Here is a 21384-nt window from a genome sequence, read left to right as displayed (position 1 = left end):
CAAACATTTAAACAAGAGATAATATCTATTCTTCTCAAACTATTCCAGAAAATAGAAAAGGAAGGAAAACTTCCAATTTCATTCTATGTGGTCAGCATTACACTGATACCAAAACCAGATAAAGACACCGCTAATTAAGAGAACTACAGGTTGATATCTCTGGTAAGCATGGATTCAAAAACTCTCGATAGAATACTAGCAAACCAAATCCAACAATATATTGAAAAAAATTATTCACCACGATCAAGTGAGGTTTATTCCTGGGTTGCAAGGGTCTTTTGATAGTCACAAATCAATCAACGTGATACATCTCATTAATAAAAGAAAGGATAAGGACCATCTGATCATTTCAATAGATGCAGAAAAAACATTTGATGAAGTACAACATCCATTCGTGATAAAAACTCTCAAAAAAGTAGATTTAGAGGGAACATGCCTCAACATTATAAAGGCCATATATGAAAAACCCACAACTCATATCCTAAATGGGGAAAAATGAGACATTTTGCTCTATGCTCAGGAATAAGACAGGGATGTCCATTCTCACCACTTTTATTCAACATAGTATTGAATGCTCTGGCCACAGCAATCAGACAACTAAAAGAAATAAGAGGCCTCCAAATCTGCAAGGAAGAAGCAAAACCCTCACTATCTGCAGATGACATGATACTATATATAGAAAACCAAAAATACTCCCCACACACAAAAATACTAGAACTGATTAATGAATTCAGTAAAGCTGCAGGATACAAAATCAATATACAGAAATCTGTTGCATTTCTATACACTAATAATGAATCAGCAGAAAGAGAAATTAAGGAATCAATCCCATTTACAGTTGCACTAAAAACAATGAAAGATACCTAGGAATAAGCCTGAACAGCGAGGGGAAAGACCTGTACTCTGAAAACTATGAAATACTAATGAAAGAAATTGAAGATGACACAAACACATGGAAAAACATTCCATACTCATGAATTGGAAGAAAAAAATATTACTAAAATATCTATACTAACCAAAGCAATCTACAGATTTAATGCAATCCCTATCAAAATACCAATAGCATTTTTCAGAGAACTAGAGAAAACAATCCTAAAATTTTTAATGAGCCACAAAAGACCCTGAATAGCCAGAGCAACTTTGAAAAAGAAAAAGGAGAAAAAAAGGAAAGCTTGAGGCATCACAATTCCAGACTTATATTACTAAGTTGCAATAATCAATACAGTATGGCATTGGCACAAAAATAGACACATAGATCCCTGGAACAGAACAGAAAAGTTAAAAATGAACCCATAGCTCTAATGTCAGTCAATCTTTGACAAAACAGGATAGAATATGCAATGGGAAAGAGACAGTCTCTTCAAGAAACAGTGTTGGGAAAACTGGACAGCAACATGCAAAAGAATGAAACTGGACCACTTTCTTACACCATATACACAAATAAGCTCAAAATGGATTGAAGACCTAATTATGAGACCTGAAACCATAAAAATCCTAGAAGAAAACACAGGTGGTAACTTCTTTGACATCAGCCATAGCAACTTCTTTTTGATAGGTCCCGAGTCAAGGGAAATAAAATAAAAAATAAACTTTTCAGACTACATCAAATTATAAAGTTTCTGGGTGCATGGATGGATCAGTTGGTTGAGTATCCAACTTAAACTCAGGTCATGATCTCATGGTTCTTGAGTTCGAGTCCAATGTTGGGCTCTGTGCTGACAGCTCAGAGCCTGGAGCCTGCTTTGGATTCTGTGTCTCCCTCTCTTTCTCTGCCCCTCCCCTGTTCATGCTCTGCCTCTCTCTCAAAAAATAAATAAACATTAAAAAATATTTTTAAATAAATAAATAATAAGCTTCTGCATAGCAAAGGAAACAATAAACAAAACTAGAAGGCAACCTTCTAAATGGGAGAAGATATTTGCAAATTACATGTCTAATGAAGGGTTAGTATCCAAAAAAATATAAAGAACTTATAAAACTCAACATCCAAAAAACCAAATAATCCAATTAAAAAATGGGCAGAAGGGGCGCCTGGGTGGCTCAGTCGGTTAAGCATCCGACTTCGGCTCAGGTCATGATCTCACGGTCTGTGAGTTCGAGCCCCGTGTCGGGCTCTGTGCTGACAGCTCAGAGCCTGGAGCCCATTTCAGATTCTGTGTCTCCCTCTCTCTCTGCCCCTCCCCTGTTCATGCTCTGTCTCTCTCTATCTCAAAAATAAATAAACATTAAAAAAAATTTAAAAAAAAATTTAAAAAATAAAAAATGGGCAGAAGACATGAATAGACATTTTTCCAAAGAACACATACAAATGGCCAACAGACACATGAAAAGATGCACAATATTGCACATAATCAGGGGAATGTAAATCAAAACTACAATAAGATATCACCTCACACCTGTCAGAATGGCTAAAATCAACAACACAAGAAACAACACGTGTTGGCAAGGATATGGAGAAAGGGGAACCTTTATGCGCTGTTGGTGGCAGTGCAAACTGGTGCAGCCACTCTAGAAAACATAAGGAAGTTCCTCAAAAAGTTAAAAATAGAACTCTATGGTCCAGCAATTACACTACTAGATATTTACCCAAAGAATACAAAAGTACAAATTCAGAGGAATACATGCACCCTGATGTTTACAGTAGCATTATCTGCAATACACAAATTATGGAAAGAGTTTAAGTGTCCATCAATTGATGAATGGATAAAGAAGATGTCGGGGCACCTGGGTGGCTCAGTGGTTAAGCATCTGACTTCAGCTCAGGTCATGATCTGGCGGTTCATGGGTTCGAAGCCCATGTTGGGCTCTGTGCTGACAGCTCAGAGGCTGGAGCCTGCTTCCGATTCTGTGTCTCCCTCTCTCTCTGCCCCTCCCCCACTCATGCTCAGCCTCTCTATCAATAAAGGAATAAACGTTAAAAAAATTTAGAAGATGTGTTACATATACATAGTGGAGTATTACTTAGCCATGAAAAAGAACGAGATCTTGCCATTTGCAACAATGTGGGTTGAACTAAAGAGCATTATGAAATAAGTCTGTTAGAGAAAGATAAATACTGTATGATTTCACTCCTATGTGAAATTTAAGAAACAAAACAAATAAATAAATGGAAAAAAAACGAATATAGAGAAAGGCAAACCAAGAAACAGACTCTTAACTATAGGGAACAAACTGATGGTTACCAGAGGCAGGTGGGTGGAAGGATTAAATAGGTGATGAGGATTAGGGAGTGCGCTTGTGGTGAATCCCTGGTGATGTATGGAAGTGTTGAATCATTACATTGTACACCTGAAACTAACATTACACTGCATATTACTAACTGGAATTTAAATTTAAAACTTTAGAAAATAAAGTGAAAACTAAGAAAATTACAAAATAGATATGCACACGGTACGGAGTGTTTTCTTCCTTCTCACCTGCCAATGTGGTGTTCAGGTGCTTCATTGAGGTTGGCTGGTACATAGAGTGACCTACGTCTCCTTTGGGCCTCATTCGGGGGAAGCGGGCTTGGACTGTAGATGTTATTGATCAGAACAAGGCTTTGGTTGCTGGACCCTGCACTCAGCTAAGGATACAGGCTATGCCTTTCAAATCCATGCAGCTCACTGACTTCATCAAGTTCCCACACAGTACCCAGCAGAAGTATGTCCAACACACCTGGTGGAAGGCAGGTATCAGTATAAAACGGGCAGCCACAAGATGCACCAAGTAGATTAAAACCAGAGAAAGAAAAGCCAAGTTGACAGATTTTGATTGTTATAAAGTCATGAAGGCAAAGAGAGTGGGGAATAGAATAACCAAGCTCGATGTTAGGAAGCTGCAAAAAGCAGCTCTCCTGAAAGTTTCTCCCCCCAAAAAGCACCTGCTGCTAAGGATGTAACTGCAGCCACTGTTGCAAAGTTTCCAGCAAAAAAGATGGCCAGTATCCAGGTGCCTGGGTGGCTCAGTCAGTTAAGCCTCCATCTCTTGATTTTGGCTCAGGTGATGATGTCATGGTTCATGAGATCAAGTCCCGTGTCAGGCTCCATGCTGACAGCATGGAGCCTGCTTGGGGTTCTCACTCTCCCTTTCTCACTGCCCCTCCCCTACTGGTATGCACCCTCTCTTTCTTCCTCTCTCAAAATAAATAAATAAACATAAAAAAAAAAAGATGGCAACTGTGGGCAAGAAGGCTCCACCCCAGAAGGTTCCTGCCCAGAGAGCTGCAGGCCAGAATGCAATGCCTCCAAAGGCTCAGAAGGGTCCAAAAGCTCCAGTCCAGAAAGCATGTGCTCTGAAGGCATCTGGCAAGAAAACACAAAAGCATAAGAGGCTATTTTAAATAAGTAATAAAGGTTCTTTTGGACACGCAAAAAAAAAAAAAAAAACCTGACAAAATTACAAAATTTAAAAAAGTGCAGTATTTGAAGATAAAAGACTCACATGTAAACAATGCATAATTCACAATTAATACACACTGCAAACCTTAGGGTAAAATCTGTTTTATTTTGCTTACAATTCATAACAGCCTTGTATTTCAACTTCGAACAATTTAGTGGTTTTCTCAAGGTTACAGAGCCAGCAAATAAATGAAATGAAATTCAAACGCAGATCCTCTGATTCCAAAGGCCATGCTTTCTCTTCACGTAGCATATAATGCCTGCTCTTTCAGCATTCTGAGATGAAAGCTCTCAATCAAAACTGAAGCAAGAAGAAATATAGATTCAGCCATACTAATAAAATGTTAACTTTCTATTAGATCAACATGGTGAGGGACATTTTTTACATTTTCACACACACGTGTATGTGCACACCCCCCCTAAGGAGCACCACATTTTCTAGGAATATTAGAATTATTTAATCTGTTCCTAACTTACTTCTTAGACTCAACTCTTCTTCTCTGCACCCCAATACACTCCAAATACCGTGAATTATTTATATGCCATGTTTATTGAAGTTTACATATACTTTTCTCTCTGCTCAAAATACCCTTCCTCGGGTGCCCCAATTTTTGCCTAATCATTTCAAGGAAAATGGCTCAGTTCAACCTTCTCTTAATTAGACCCTAACAGTGAATGATCTCAACATTTCCTGTCTTACAGACTTCTGAAGTATCCTGTGTCTACCTCTGACACAGGGCATTTCAATCTGTATTACATTGGCGACTTACTTTTTTCGACCACTACAGGGCACATTACTTGGGTCTAAAAACTGTATCTATTCGTCTTCAACTTTCAGTCCCTACCCAGTTCCTGGAAAATATGAAGTACCCAATCAATGCCTATTGATGAATAAAACCATTGATCATTCAAGAGTTTGGAAAACTAAAACATTTTTTCCTGAAATCTAATAAATCCAGTTCAGTGTATGGGAGGATGTTCTGGTTAAACAAATAATTTGCTTGAAAGATTCTCTATAGCATAAATATTAGCAAAGAACCATGATATTATGAGATATATGAAAGCCCTGCTAAACATAATTTACTTTTTTTAATGAAATTTTGGATATTATTATGCTTCAACATCATTTAATAAAGAGATCTGGTTAGTGTGTCAAATGCCAAGGAACTTACTATATAGTGGTGTCACTGTTGTTGTTCCAAATATTAATCCAACAGTATTTCTTTTTTTTAATATTTTAATGTTTTTTTATTTATTTTAATTAAAAAAAATTTTTTTTAACATTTATTCCTTTTTGAGAGACAGAGCATGAGTGTGGGAGGGGCAGAGAGAGAGGGAGACACAGAACCGGAAACAGGCTCCAGGCTCTGAGCCATCAGCCCAGAGCCCGACGCGGGGCTCGAACTCCCGGACCGCAAGATCGTGACCTGGCTGAAGTCGGACGCTTAACCGACTGCGCCACCCAGGCGCCCCAACATTTATTCCTTTTTGAGAGACAGAGCATGAGTGTGGGAGGGGCAGAGAGAGAGGAAGACACGGAATCTGCAGCAGGCTCTAGGCTGAGCTGTCAGCACAGAGCCCAATGCGGGGCTCCAACTCATGGACTGCGAGATCGCGAGATTGCGACATCATGACCTGAACCCAAGCTGGATGCTCAACCGACTGAGCCTCCCAGACGCCCCTGTTTTAATTTTTTTTAATGTTTATTTATTTTTGATAGAGACAGAGCGTGAGGGGGGAGGAGCAGAGAGAGAGGGAGACAGAATCTGAAGCAGGCTCTAGGCTCTGAGATTCCAGCACAGAGCCGGATGCAGGGCTAGAGCTCACAACTGTGAGATCATGACCTGAGCTGAAGTTGGACACTTAACGGATTGAGCCACCCAGGCACCCCAATCCAACAGTATTTCTAAAAAGCTTATTTTGTGGGCACCTGGTTGGCTCAGTCAGTTAAGCATCCAGCTTCAGCTCAGGTCATGATCTTGCAGTCAGTGAGTTCGAGCCCCATGTCGGGCTCTGTGCTGACAGCTCAGAGCCTGGAGCCTGCTCTGGATTCTGCGTCTCCCTCTCTCTCTCTGCCCCTCCCTTGCTCACACTCTGTTTCTCTCTCTGTCTCACAAAAATAAATACATATTTAAAAATTTTTAAATAAAAACTTATTTTGGAAGCAACTGTAGAGACTATATTCAGTAATTTTCGGGATATCTTATTAATCTTCCGATACTGTCACACTGATGCACTGACCTTGAAAAGTATGTCACTAATATTAAATTTGTCCTGGGCAAGAACTCATGCTTGAAGGAGGCCAAGCCAATGATCTCCTGCCTATGTATTCTTCCCAATTTACCTGTCCTATTTTTATCATCCATGTCCCATTCTTGGCTTGATATCCTGACCTGATATCCTATCTTGCCTTCTCACATTATATAACCTTTTAGACTCTGTCCCTCATTTAGGACTACAGTGATCAGGATGTTATGGGCTGAAGCACCTCCTTAATTTTTACCATTCCCCATTGCCTATGGTGGGGACTCTACTCCAGCTCCCAGTGGACTTTTCTTTTCCTGGGCTACTCCCCAGCATCCTCCAGGGAGAATGGCAGGGTAGAGGGATTATACAGGCAAAATTTTGACAAGTTTGTTATTCCTCCTTATGATCAAAAATATATGACCAGACATTTATGATTGGGACCCAGTGGACATTTGAATTAACGGTGAATTTTGTTTGGGGGAGAAACTGTTCTCAGCATTTCCTGAATTCTAATCCTTACTTTGAACTTTGAACTGTGCATGGGCACAGACAAGACAGTTCTCTTTCATGTCTTAACATCACTCTCTGTAAAATTGACTATAAGAACAGCTATCTACTTAAAAAGTGGGTACCTAGATCAACTTTTGTTTGTGAAGAGTCACACTAGAATTGAAAAGGCCCCCATTTGCTTAAAATGATGGTTTTCTCCTGTTTCATTTGAGTGAATACCAGGAAATCTTGATGGGATTTTAGCGTGTCATGTGCATATGTGTCTAATGCACAGAATGTTTATATACTAAATTATGTCATATGAACTAGATATAATTTTTAATATAAAATATGACTTTATTAGATGTCTGCCATAAAGTCACAACCATGGTTGTCCTAAGGTTGGGAATGTGGGCAGACAAGCAGTCTAAGCAAGCATGAATTTCCATTTCTCAGTTTTCCTACAGGCTTGTTCCTCAATCATTCCTTTCTTTAAAGACAAGCTGTAGAAAGTATCAACTATCAAGGAATATATATGGAAGAAATTTTAAAATTCGAGCCAATACTTGTCTCAGAAAATTGCTGCTCACTTTGGAAACAGAATGCTCCAGCTTAGTTCAAGGAGCTCCTGATCTCCATACCAGCGTCGTTTCAAAACCTCTGTGCTCACATTCTCAAGACCAGCCTCTAAAGCAACTGTTCCCCCTATATTTTTCCTTAAAATGAACTGCAAGTTAAAATAGGGTGGTTTTACTCAAATGGGGATTGAGATGCTAATATTTCCAAAGAAAATGAATCCAGAGTTTAGCATAAATATATAAAATGTACATTTCTCATTTCTAATAATTTTTTACATTCCACGTAGAACATTCACACTGCACTCATTCATGGACTCAGTGCCTAATTTGAAACATATTTTCCATTGGAGAGATGATTTTATATGGAAAAGGAAATAACTCCTGTGGTCCCTCTGTGTATATTGAAAAAGAAGTCTGGAGCCATTATATAGTTTATGCTTAAGTTTTGATTAAAAGATACCATGAAAATCCCATGAGAGTGCAGTCCAAGGTAGAGGATTTGATTTGAGCATATTGAAAAAAGATTGGGTGCCCAAATACCAGTTTTAAGTATCTTTTCTTACTGAACTATATAATAAACAATCCACATGAATGTAAAAACCAGCAACTTCCTGAATCATGGTCACATCTGTTTTCCAGTCAAACTTAAATCCCCTATCTCTAAATTTAGTGAATAATTCATTTTAGATCTGGAAGAGAAGTTAGTCCAACTCCCTCATATTACAGATGAGGAAATTGAGGCACAGAGAGATTTCTCCTCCATAACCCCTACTAATCCTTCCAGTCTCAGCCTAAGTCATTCCTTGGGGAAGCTTTCTCTGATTCCTGCCACCACCAAAAATGATGCCTCCTTGATATAGACTTACAAATTCCTCGGTATTTTTTCTTCATACTGTTTAACATAACTTATAAGCATGCAGCTGCTGTTGTTGTTTTAATGTTTATTTAGTTATTTTGAGAGAGAGAGACAGAGACAGAGACAGAGAGCAGGGGAGGAGCAGAGAGAGAGGGAGTGAGAGAATACCAAGCAGGTTTCAGGCTGTCAGCACGGAGACCCGCATGGGGCTTGATCCCACGAACTGTGAGACGATGACCTGAGCTGAAATTAAGAGTTGGAGGCTTAACTGACTGAGCCACCCAGGCGCCCCATTATGCACTTGTTTTTTGTGATGTTTTGGTTTAAAATCTGTTGTCACAAGGGAAAGCTCCATGAGGCTCCACACTGACTAGCACATGCCAGGCACAGAGAGGGTGCCCAGTAAGTATTTAATAAACCAGTGTTTAAGTGACATGCAATGACACAAACATATGTGTCACTTCATTTATAAAATGAGAGGATACACTAGATGGTCTTGAAAATTTATACCAGGGGCGCCTGGGTGGCGCAGTCGGTTAAGCGTCCGACTTCAGCCAGGTCACGATCTCGCGCTCCGTGAGTTCGAGCCCCGCGTCGGGCTCTGGGCTGATGGCTCAGAGCCTGGAGCCTGTTTCCGATTCTGTGTCTCCCTCTCTCTCTGCCCCTCCCCCGTTCATGCTCTGTCTCTCTCTGTCCCAAAAATAAATAAACGTTGAAAAATTAAAAAAAAAAATTTATACCAACTAGAATAAAATTTATGAATGCTCAGTTAGATCTGATGTTCTTTCTGCTCGGCCACAAATGTCAGAGAAGACAAGTCTTGTTGCTATTTCTGTTTCTCCATTTCCTGTTTGTGTAACTTTGGACAAATTATTCTCTACATTGAAGCTCAATTTCTTTAATAGAAAAAAATAATAAAAATCTCTCTTCCAACTGATTTATTTTTTAAATTTTATTTAAAAATTTTTAAGTTCATTATTTTAGAGAGAAAGCATGAGCAGAGGAGGATCGGAGAGAGAGGAGGGAGCAAGAACCCAAGCAGGCTCCCCACCGACAGCGTGGAACCTGAGGTAGGGCCCAATCCCATGAACCGTGAGATCATGACCTGAGCCGAAATCAAGAGTCAGGTGCTTTAACTGACTGAGCCTCCCAGGCGCCCCTAATTGTATTCTTTAATTATGGTAATATGTATAAACACAAAATTTATCATTTTAACCATTTTTTTCTAAATATTTATTTTTGAGAAAGAGAGTGAGTGGGAGAAGGGCGGGGGAGGGGGTGGATAGAGGATGTAAAACAGACACTGCGCTGACAGCAGACAGCCTGGTGCAGGACTGAAACCCACTGACTGTGAGATCATGACCTGAGCCAAAGTCAGACACTCAACCAGCTCAGCCACCTAGGTACTCCACCATTTTGATCATTTTTAAGTGTACAGTTCAGTGTCATTGAGTACATTCATGTTGTTGTACGACAATCACCACCATCCATCTTTGGAAATGTTTTCATCTTCTCAAGGCATTTACTTTTGTACTCCCGCTTGACCAATCCTTCCCTTTTTCTCAGACCTCCAATCCATTTACCTTTTCTCACCATCCGTCACTTGAATTATCTGTTACTATGTAACAGGCCATTTATTGGGCTCACAATTCTGCGAGGTGGTTCTTCTGATCGAGTCTGGGCTCAAATGATCTTGTTTCTGAGTTTGGTTCAATTGGTTAGTTGACTGGGGCTTGGCTGGTCTTGGATGGCCTTACTCATATGTCTAGCCATAGGTTGGTTGTTGGCAGGTGTGACAAGAATGACTAAATCATGTAATTTCATCCTCCCAGTAGAAAAATTATTCATATTGTGGTGATGGCAGTATCCCAATAGCACCAATAAGTCAAGACCCAGTGCTCCAATGCTTTTCAAGTGTGGAGCCATTATCAGTGTGGAGGAGACCACAAAAGGGCATGGATGCAGGGAGGCCTGGACAAATTGGGGGACATTACTACAAAAACATATCACACCCTTGTTAACAAATTGGATTCCACGTCTACCACTACCTTCATTTCTACACATTATCAACTCTCTTCCTAATTCTCCCTCCAAAACACTCAATTGGAAAAAAAATCAAAACTGTGGTCAGAGCTAACAATCTGCCTATCCTGTCCTATATTGGAGTAATTTATATTACTGAAGAATATCATCCAAACAGGCTAGATGCATTCACTTGTAATTCATGACTACGAATCCCATCTGGGCACTGAGTATTACTTATTACTCCCACATTATTTTTCTGATTAATTCATTTTGATATTGTCCTAGAGATAATCTTACTTCCTAGTATCCAGCACATAAATACACACATGGAGAAAGAGAGAGAATCAGAGAATCACAAGGGTGTTTCCTTCTCTTGCTGACAACAACTCTCCTGCAGCTGATAGCACAGTCTTTGCCTTCCTTCTGGATAGATGCCTTTCAAATCCTTTTCTTCAGGCTTAATCTACTTCTTGTGCTTCCTCCGCATATACCCAGCTGCGTCCTGTCATCTCATTTAGATGTCTGCTAGGCAGCTCGAACATAACATGCCCAAACAGAACATTTGATTCTGTTTGTTTCTTCACCCTCATCCTGCAGCACACAAACCTCGTCTCTCTCTCCCGGTTTGCCTCCATTTCTAATGGCACTTAATGTTGCTCAAGCCCGTAAGTGGGAGTCACTCTTGTTTCCTCTTTCTTGCTAGCCCTCCTCATCAATCCATTAGCAAGTCTTGTCAGATACCAAAAATCTATTTCAAATGCACATGCTTTTTTAGATCTCTGCTTCCACTACCCTTGCCAGGCTACCATCACCCCTCATCACCTGCAATGTCTTCTTAACTGCTCTCCCTGCTCCTTCTCTTGGACTGTTGTGTCTACTCTCTCTACGCAGCTGCTGGAATCTTTCCAGAACACGAATGATCATGTTGCTCCTCTGCTTAACATTTTCTAATGGCTTTTCACTACACACAGAATTAAATACAAACTCCTAATGGTTGTTTGCAAGGCCCTGATATGGACCCTGTCTGCCTCCTCCTCAGCCTCACCTGACATTACTCTTCTCTGTATTCTTATGCCTCAGCTACTCAAGTTCTCAAAGTTCTATTGCTTGAACACACAAGGCCTATTCCTGCCTCAGTGGCTTTGGCACTTCCTATTTTCTCCACACAGGATGTTGTTCATGTGCTGAGGCATTATCATCAATCCGGTCTCATTTCAGATATCACCTGGCCATCCTTTCTAATGTCGCTTCCCATCTACGTCCTCCTCATACATAACTATACACACCCCTGCTCACTCTCCATCACATCACCCTGCTTCTTTCTCACAGTGTTTGTATTACTTGAGATTTTTTGTTTATATCTCTTCCACTAAATATAAAATCCTCAATTGCTGACATACCTGTTTTGTTCACTACTTTATTCCCAGCTTCCAGGAAAAAGTATGATAAATAGTAGGCATTCAATAAATACCTAAAAGAAGAATAACTAAGTATTTTACATTACATGCTTTCTGTGAGAAGTTTTTTAATAACTTTTTTACTGTTTCATTTATTTTTGAGAGGGCACAAGGGGGGAAGGGCAGAGAGAGGGGGACAGAGGATCCAAAGTGGGCTCCACTCTGACACTGAGGCTGATGTGAGGCTCGAACTCATGAACCACGAGATCATGACCTGAGCTGAAGTCGGATGCTCAACTGACAGAGCCACCCTGGTGCCTCTGTGAGAAGTTTTAAAATGTATATTAAACACTCTAGTACATTGTAGTCCCTCAGTAAATGTTGTTCATCTCTTTCCTCACAACTGAAAATGGATATTTTTTCATCTTTTTCCCTTGGCACGTAGCAGTTTCTAGAAATAGTATGCATATAATAATAATTTTTTGTATCAAAGCAATGATTCTATAATAAGTGGTCAGTATGGATTCCATAGGGTATTTCAGTCAAGATATTTTTGGTAACAAGTAACATAAATCAACTTATACTAACTTACATATAAAAGAATAATCATAATAAGGGCAAAGGTGTCATCTTATAGATATACAGAAAGTACAGCCATGACCTCTCTGGATCTTGGAACTGAGAAGTAGAAAATTATTACATACCATAGCTATTTCTTCTGTGGTAGCATACATTTTTGTCTGGATCATTCTGTCTCTGCAGTTCAGATCTTTCTAGTGTTTTGAGCAACAGCTATCCCAACCCTGGCTTTCTATTGTGCATAGTTCTAATGACCAAAAGACAGTAAACCAGTGTCTGAGAAAGAAATTTCCAAATTCCTATCAAGAAAATCTGATTTACCCAAATTGGGTCAAATACTTGCCTCTACTCAAACATGTATGGCCAGGGGTTGTGGTTATATATTATCAAATGATTGTGCATGTGTGTGTGGGTAAGAGCAGAGTAGAGTTCTCAGGAAAAAAAAATGAACAAATAAAGAAATGGACAAATTCCTCAGAATGCATTTACCTCTCAAGATCCTTAAGTTCAACTTACAGAAGAGTGGAGAATCTCTCTCCAATGGCAGCTTTGATTTTCAGATCTTAGCTGATTTTCCTTAACCATGTCCCATTCAAATGGTGAAAAATACATTGAGAGGGGAAACTTGGCCCAGATGTATGTGGAGAGTTTGCCTTGTGTCAGTCACTAATGAGACTTCACACTCCAGGGGCCTACCAGTGAGCGGGTGTCTGATAGGTGTAAATTACAAGTCAGATACACAAAGCACTCACAATATGGGGGCAAGAAGTCTTGTCTGATAATGTTGAAGGAACAAATGTAATTGGCATTTTGATCAGGATACACATATTCCCAGGAAGAACCATTTTGAAGCAAGTTACCGAGTAGAGATTGAAACTGAGATGCAAATAGACACCACTTTCATCTTTGACCTCTAGAGAAGCTTGATTTATTAAGAGTGTAGGAAAACAGAATGATTTGATTCCTGGTGTTAGCACGGGCACTACAGTGGAATCATGGAAGGAAGGGAAAGTGGATTTGTTTTAATCCTTTTTGTCTTATCCTCTAAAAGGCAAACCTACTGGTTTCTCATGCATAAGAGAGAAGTATTTTTTGAATTTTAGGACATAATTCTTCCACCTGCCACATCCCATCTGTGACTCTCTCATGAAGAATGAACACTCTTTGAGAGATAGGGAAGAATGAGAAAAGGGTGAAAATTAGACTGACTTTTTTGAACAGGGAATAAAAGTTAGAAAAATTAAGAAGAGGATGTATGACTGAATGCTGCCTTATATTTTAGACTGTCCAGACTAGAAGGAAAATATTTGTTATCTACGTCAAGTCCAGCTTCATTTTAACAACATCAGGGGACAGTAATTAAGAAGGTATAAATGTTGGATATGCAAAGGTTATTTATGCCTTGAGCAAGTAAAACAGAGATTATAGTGTTTATCACTTATTCCTTAGATTTCCAACTTGACTTCATAAACACATGTTAAGACCTGACATCATAGACCAGGGCAAAAACACAGAATGTACACTATTTGTCATTGTCTGGCATGACATCCAGCAAAACTCATTGGACTTAACTATGCTAACCGTTTTGAATGGTCCATATGTCAGCTGTTTTCTGGCAACTACATTTTTATTTATTCATTCATTCATTCTTGCATTTCTTGACACATCCATTCTCCCAAAAGATTTTTTTGAGAACCTTTCCAATTCCAGGAGGCAAATATAATAAGGCAAAGGAGGAGGAGAAGGAGGAGAAGGAGTAAGAGGAGGAGAAAAATTAATTAGGACCTTGCAGAGTACTTTGTTTTGTTGTGCACTTACTCTATGTGGTAGTTAATTTTATGTGTCAACTTTGCTAGGCTATAGTGTCCAGTTGTTTGATCAAACACTAGTCCAGATGTTGATGTGAAGGTGTTCTGTAGCTATCATTTAATATTTAAAAGATCATCCCTGTGGGGCGCCAGGGTGACTCAGTCAGTTAAGCATCTGACTCTTGATTTCAGCTCAGATCATGATCTCATGGTTCACCCTGACCAGTGCAGAGCCTGCTTGAGATTCCCTCTGCCTCTCCTTCTCTCTCTCTCTCTCTCTGCCCCTCCCCCCTCAAAATAATTAATAAAATAAATTTGTAAAATAAAATTAAAAAAAACAATCATCCTTGATAATATGAGAGGGCCTCATCCAATCGGTTAAAGCCTTAAGAGCAAAAACTGAGGTTAACCAGCAAAGAAGGGATTCTGTCTCAAGATTTTAACATAGAAGTCCTCCCTGAATTTCTAGCCTCCCTAAATTTCTGACCCACACACTTTAGACTGAAGATTGCAACCAACTCTTTTCTGAGTTTGCAGGCTGCTGTCCTGCCTCACAGATTTTGATTTGCCAGCCTCCACAGTCATGTGAGCCCATTCCTTCAAATTTCCATCTTTCCTCCTCCCACTGTGCTCTCTCTTTCTTCTCCATATTAGGCACTTTCCGAAAGCTTTATATTTACTTAATATCTCATGTAATCTCTGCAACCAGATGCAGATCCAGATATTATTAGGCTTAAAAGTAGTCTATTTGGAAGGTTCTTTTTAAGGAAAGCAATATAAAATTAGAAATGCAAAATTAGATACTGAATTTGGAGAAAATCTCCATAAATGAAGCTTTGCAACATATCCTTTGTTAATGTCGTGGTAAATCTATCTCTCTCTTCTTTTTAAAATGTTTATTTTATTTTTTAAGACAGAACATGAGCAGGGGAGAGGCAGAGAGAGAGGGTGACACAGAATCCGAAGCAGGCTCCAGGCTCTGAGTTGTCCGCACAGAGCCCAAAGCCGGGCTCCAGCTCAGGAACCATGAGATCATGAACTGAGCCAAAGTTGGATGCTTAACCAACTGAGCCACCCAGGCACCCCAATCCTTCTCTCTTTACAACAAACAACCTGTGAGATAGGTACTGTTATTTTTATTTTTCCCACCTGACCTAGGAGGGAATTGAGATTTAAAAGAGTGACGTGCCTCATGCCTTAAAGCTCAAGATTGGACAATGTAAAATTCTAGAATAAATTATACGTTATGCTTAAGACTTAAGGTGCCTTATATAAGTATATTAGGTAACATTTCACACAGGAAGTTTCTATTTTCGATTGAAGAGAGGCAATTCTGAGAGGTCTATGCCTTCCAATTTGATGTACCTTTTTAATTTCTAGATCCAAAGTGTACCACCACCACTGCTAACTGAATAGAACATAGAGAAACAATGCGCCATGTAATCAAAGGCTTGAAACCCATATGGTGCTGGCATACTAGGATTTCTGGTCAAAAAATGGTAATAGTGCATTTAAAAAAAACTGAAACAAAATGGAATGCTTTTAGTATTTATGGGTTTTATTATTTTTTTTAATGTTTATGTATTTTTGAGAAAGAGAGACAGAACATGAGTAGGGGAGGAGCAGAGAGAGACACACACACAGAATCTGAAGCAGGCTCCAGGTTCTCAGCTGTCAGCACAGAGCCCAATGTGGGGCTCGAACTCATGAACCACAAGATCATGACCTGAGTCGAAGTTGGACAGTCAACCAACTGAGCCACCCACGAATCTCCTTTGTCCTTATGGATTTTAAAACATATTTCCTTTTCTGTTGCTCTTTATTCCTAAACAAATGTCATACATTATATTCAAGATACTCAGCTTGGACACAAATATCACTGGACCTATGATAAGCCTTAAACAAATCTAAATATTTTGCTATATTTACTTCAGATCTTTAAAACAAAATATTATAGTTAAAAATTAAACAACCATTGTATTCCCTCCTTGGTTACATTTCTCTCTACCTCCGTAATTACTGGTAGAATAAATAAATAACTGAACTAATAAGCAAATCCAGTTGCAATAATATTTTCTCTTCTCTCCTTCTCAGCAAAGCCATAGTGCTTCCACCCTCTAGGCTAGACAACACCAACAAATAAACATACCCTACAGATCTGAGTGAAGAAACGAGATGAATATTCTGATGCACCCAGAATGTCCAATAATGTCACTGGGCAATATGTTCTATGGGAATGGAAACACCCTGAATCAGCTCAGACTTAGTCCCCTCCTTAACCTTAATCAACTTACTGGCCCTGGATGCATCTGTCTTTTAAAATTTTCTATCAGAATTTCTGCACATCTATTTTTAGAATCACAGAATCACTTCTCTTTAATTTTTAGTGAGATCAAGAGCTCTAGGTGAGGACTGGCGCCACAAAGTTTATGAAAAAAATCAGCCTCCATATGTGAAAGTCACTTTTAGCGTGAGAGGTGTGACATTTTCTCTGTTGGAAAGAGAAAATGATATAGACATAGGTAACAGCATCACTTCAAAGTTGTGTGATCTATAACATCTAAAGAATTCCTGTCTTTGAGTTCTGCTCTGGCTTTCTTGTTCATGGCTTGCAATCTCTAGCTGACCCTCAACACTGGGGAAAGAGAGGAACGAGCTGTTCCCCACCACCCCAGGGTTCAGAATTCTTCTGCTCACTGAAGGAAAGTGGAGGTCTGGTCTGTGGCTGAAAAGAGACATTTATTAAATTAAATGTCCATAGCAGTCAATAACTCAAACTCTGAGCCAGGCTTTTTTGGTGTCTTGGCTTTTTACCTTACTAATTGTATAAAGACTGAACAAGTGACCACTTCATTATAACTTAGTTTATTCATCTGTGATATGGAAATAATACTAGTAACTACTTCATTAGGTTAACATTTAATTATATATTTCATCTAAAGTTTGCTACATGGTGCATAACACAGGATAGATGTGCACCAACGGGCACTGAGCTGCCTCTCCAACTCCCTTCCTCTTCTGGAAGCTCTGCCCTCACCATCAATGTCATCTCAGGGGCCACCATGTGAATACATTATGACCTCACTCCCTGACCATAGTTGATGATTTTGAGGTGGGCATCTGATCAGTCCTTTCCCAATAATTTTGGAACTAGAACTGAGAAGCAGACTCTCCTTCAATAACTTCTGCCAAAGATGACAGAAAGCTGACTCAAAAGCTGACTTCTTGGGCAGCCATGATCATCTACTATGAATAAAAAGCTGGTGTTTAGTGGAAGGGAAGGAAAACATGCAATGGTGTCTTAATGACATTTGAAATTCTGTTTACAGTTGGTTTTGAGATACAGCCATATCCCTGCATTCTATAAGATCTTCTTGTTCTACACCATATCCCAACAACCTTCCAACCCTTTATACTTAAATTAGTTGAAGCTGAACTTTGATCTCTTGCTAACAATGGCAGCACTTAAAAATATATCATCTCATTTACATTTCAGTAAAGGTGAATATTATTTACATTTTACAGATAAGGAAACTGAGTTTCAGTAAGTGTTTGCTCAAGGTCAAACCACTGATGAAAGGTTGAACCAGGATGCAGTATGATCCTGCTTCCAAGCATTTATTCCTCTTCTCCCTTCCCTCCATCATGTTCTTGCTTTTTCTTTCTGTTCTCCTCTCTCCCTTCACCTAACTTCTCTTGTCCTTCAGGTACCAGCCTATAGTTCCTTTAGGAAGTTTCTCTTAACTCCAAGGACCAAATAAAGGTTTTCATTCTATGCTCCATAACTTCTACACTTCCCTTTATCATAGTATTTATCACCTTGTATCCTGAATGTCTCTCTTCCTTTCTGTATGCTCCACTATACCGTAAACTGTCTAAATGTAAGAGGGGTCTTGTTTCTATCTTTGTATCTCCTGCCAGGCATAGCCCCTGGCATAAAGTAGACCCTTTATACACATACTTGGAATTGAATGAGTAAAAATATTTATAGGAGGAAAAAAGGGGTTCTCCATATCTCCAAAATCACACAACTAAGAAAGGCACCCACTTTCTCATACAGAAGATCAGGCCTGCAGTCAGAAACTTCTCTTCCTGAGCTAGATGCTCTTATCTTAGAAAATAATACAAATCATCTTTTTGCTTAACAGCACCCTCTTCTACACCTCCTCCCCATTTCCCTGCAGCTTTGCAGCTCTGTTCTAATTGGGAGGTGAGAGTGAAAATAGCAAATAAAGACAATTTAAATACTCTGAGCTATCATATGGCAGTTCTACAGGACAGGAAAATGTGTCTTGGGCTAATAATGTTCATAAAATTTCTGGCTTTAAATTCAGCCATGCTGCCTTATAATCTCCAGGAATAGAAGCTATGGTTTTTCATTAAGTTTTACTTCAGAATGTCAAAAATATTCTGGCTTTCATATTTTTTCTTGACATCCAAGGAAATATATGCATAAACAGAGCATGCATGCATACCTACACACTGACACACAAAGAGAATGTAAGTTTTAAATAAAATAATTAAATCTAATTATTAATCTAATATTTAATCTAATAATTAAATCTAAAATAATTACAATGCTATTAAAGATTCTTCAAAGTTGAATCAATCATAATGAAAAAAGTTGAAAGAATAATATTTAAGAAGATAAATTTTTAATGAACATGGTCTGCCCCTTATTAAACTTTTCTACCCAGAAATGATCTCAAGAAAAGGAAGACCAATTGGAATTGATGCTAAAATGAGCTATCAGATATGAGATTTTTTTCTTTTTTTGATTTGGTGAGCCTCATGTCTCAGCTTGATAAAGAAGACAGCATGTCTTTTTGTAGGGACCATACTGAAATGGTTTTGACTTATTAGGACTTCTGGGAAACTGTGCCTATTTTGGACAGGTGAACTACTCTGAAGCTGTGAATCTGTTGCCATCCTCATTAAATAAAATCCTGAAAGATCAAATCCTCATGCAGGTTGGGACCAGAAGCTTTCAAAGAGCTGCTAAGCAGTGAGGGGTCTACTTTGTGGCCAATAGCCATCCAAGTTGCTCTTTGAAAGCATTGTCTCCTAAACAAATGGAAGGAAGGAGACAAGAGCTCTTCACCAATATAGAGGACACAGCAAACAAAAAGAAATGTAGTGTGAGTGCTTTCAGAGTAGTGCAGCTTAGCTCCGGAACATGCAAGATGTCGCCTTTCTTCTTGCAGGATGGGGGATGGGAGAACGAAAGAAGACAGAAACACTGAGGGTTAATATAATTAAATCAATGCTCTCATAACGTGGGGAATAGAGTTTGACTAAAAGAACATATTTCTCAATCACTGTCAAAACTATTTTCTACAGGATGCTTTTTCGTTCTCAAGCCTATATGTCTTACTGTTTTTAAAATCTTCTATGAGCTGTGTTCACCTTCCATGAATCTTTTTTTTTTTTTTACACTGAAAGTTGCTATTTCTGAATTTTGGTATGATGGAACAATCTGTTCAACTGTAGCTTTTCATTTGCTGATTACAATAAGGAAAGGGTTAGTTGTTTTATAAATTCAATTTATCATGAAAGGTACTAACGCAAAGAGATAAATTAAATTGATGTTTGTATTTATTGCCATGAAGATGAAAAGAGTTACTTGGAAATAAGCTGCAAACCTGCTCTAACCAGAATGCAAGTGAAAATCAATAATTCATTCTCATACATCTTCCTGCACTTTGCTGGCAATTGCAGACAAAATTAACAGCAACTCTGACAACCAAAAGAATGACTCTACCATGTTTCCCCAGGAGGGCTGCACCATTTCAGTTCCAGTGACATGATGAGCAATTGGATTTGGAATTTATTGTAGTTAGGGGGTGGGCTCAGGTGAGGGTTCTCAAACAAGGTCTTGCATGGTTTGGACTTCCCACCAGTGCCAAGGGAGGGAGTGCCCAGGCTTTCTTACCAGTTCACTGAGATGTGGAGCAGAAGAGAAAGGAGGGTGCTTGAAAGCTGCCAGCAACGAAACGTTAAAAATACGGTCAGATCATTTAATACACTCTTCATCTCTTATTGGGCCCCAATACTCTATATTCTCCGATTTTCTCTGCACCAATCTGCCACTTTATTTTCTTTAAAGAACTGCTCCCTCTGTCAGGCTGTTTTGTGTGTGTGTGTGTGTCTTTGGGGGCTCTGTTAGCAATGGTAAAAACTGTAAACACAAGTCTCAGTGACCTGTTAATGTTAGTGATTGTCACCATATAAATGACTAAACTGCTTTATCTACATGTGGAATGAGAGAAAGAAAGGGAGACAGGGAAATAGAGACAAAGATGGAGAAAATGATTCATATGTTTGGATTTCCCCAAGGCAAGGTATCGACTCTGGCCCGTTTAATTATGTCCAGTGAAGTAAAGCCAGGTGGTTCAAATATGGCTACTCAAGTGCCCTCTTTCTTAACGTCCTGTGGTTGGGGTAAATTTTCGTAAAAGGAGTGATGACAGGGGGACTATTATGGCATCTTTGACATACTAAGTGAACACCGGAAACTGCGTTGTGAGATACAATTGGAGAAGTATTATTTCAATATTGATCACAGAAGATGGGAGAACAGAAAAAGACATGGTCAACTAAGGCCATGACAATTCAAAACGCAGCATGGTATGCTGTACCCATTAAGCTCATAGATGATTGATTGTTGATTGAATGAGGTCATAAATAAGCAAAAGTTGGTCATATTAGTAAAAAGAGAGAGATCCATCATTCGTTAAATGCTAATTGAGCACCAAGTATGTTTTAGGTATTCTAAGTAAGCACTAAGGTTACATCCATAGACTAAACAGAAAATATCGTGCCCACATGGAGTTGCGGTAGGAAAAGGGAGATCAAAAATAAATAAATAATTTGTAATATAATGGTTTGTAGTGATAAGAATATTTTTATGAAAAATAGACAACAGCATTCTATGTAGGCTAATAGGTTGTCCATTGAGTACTTACTATATACCAGTCCCTGATCTAAATCCTTATGGTGCATTCTCTCACATTGAATCTTCCCAAC

General features: G+C 39.0%; 1 pseudogene; it reads left to right on the top strand.

Annotated features, from left to right (window-relative positions):
- Positions 1-3215: 3215 nt before the first annotated feature.
- On the top strand, positions 3216-4321 carry LOC115526335 (annotated as a pseudogene).
- The last annotated feature ends 17063 nt before the right edge of the window (positions 4322-21384 follow it).

The sequence above is a fragment of the Lynx canadensis genome, chromosome D1 (assembly GCF_007474595.2).
Source record: "Lynx canadensis isolate LIC74 chromosome D1, mLynCan4.pri.v2, whole genome shotgun sequence".
In the NCBI taxonomy this organism is placed as follows: domain Eukaryota; kingdom Metazoa; phylum Chordata; class Mammalia; order Carnivora; family Felidae; genus Lynx; species Lynx canadensis.
Note: the sequence above shows the minus strand (reverse complement) of the source record. Positions and strands in the feature narration are given on the sequence as shown.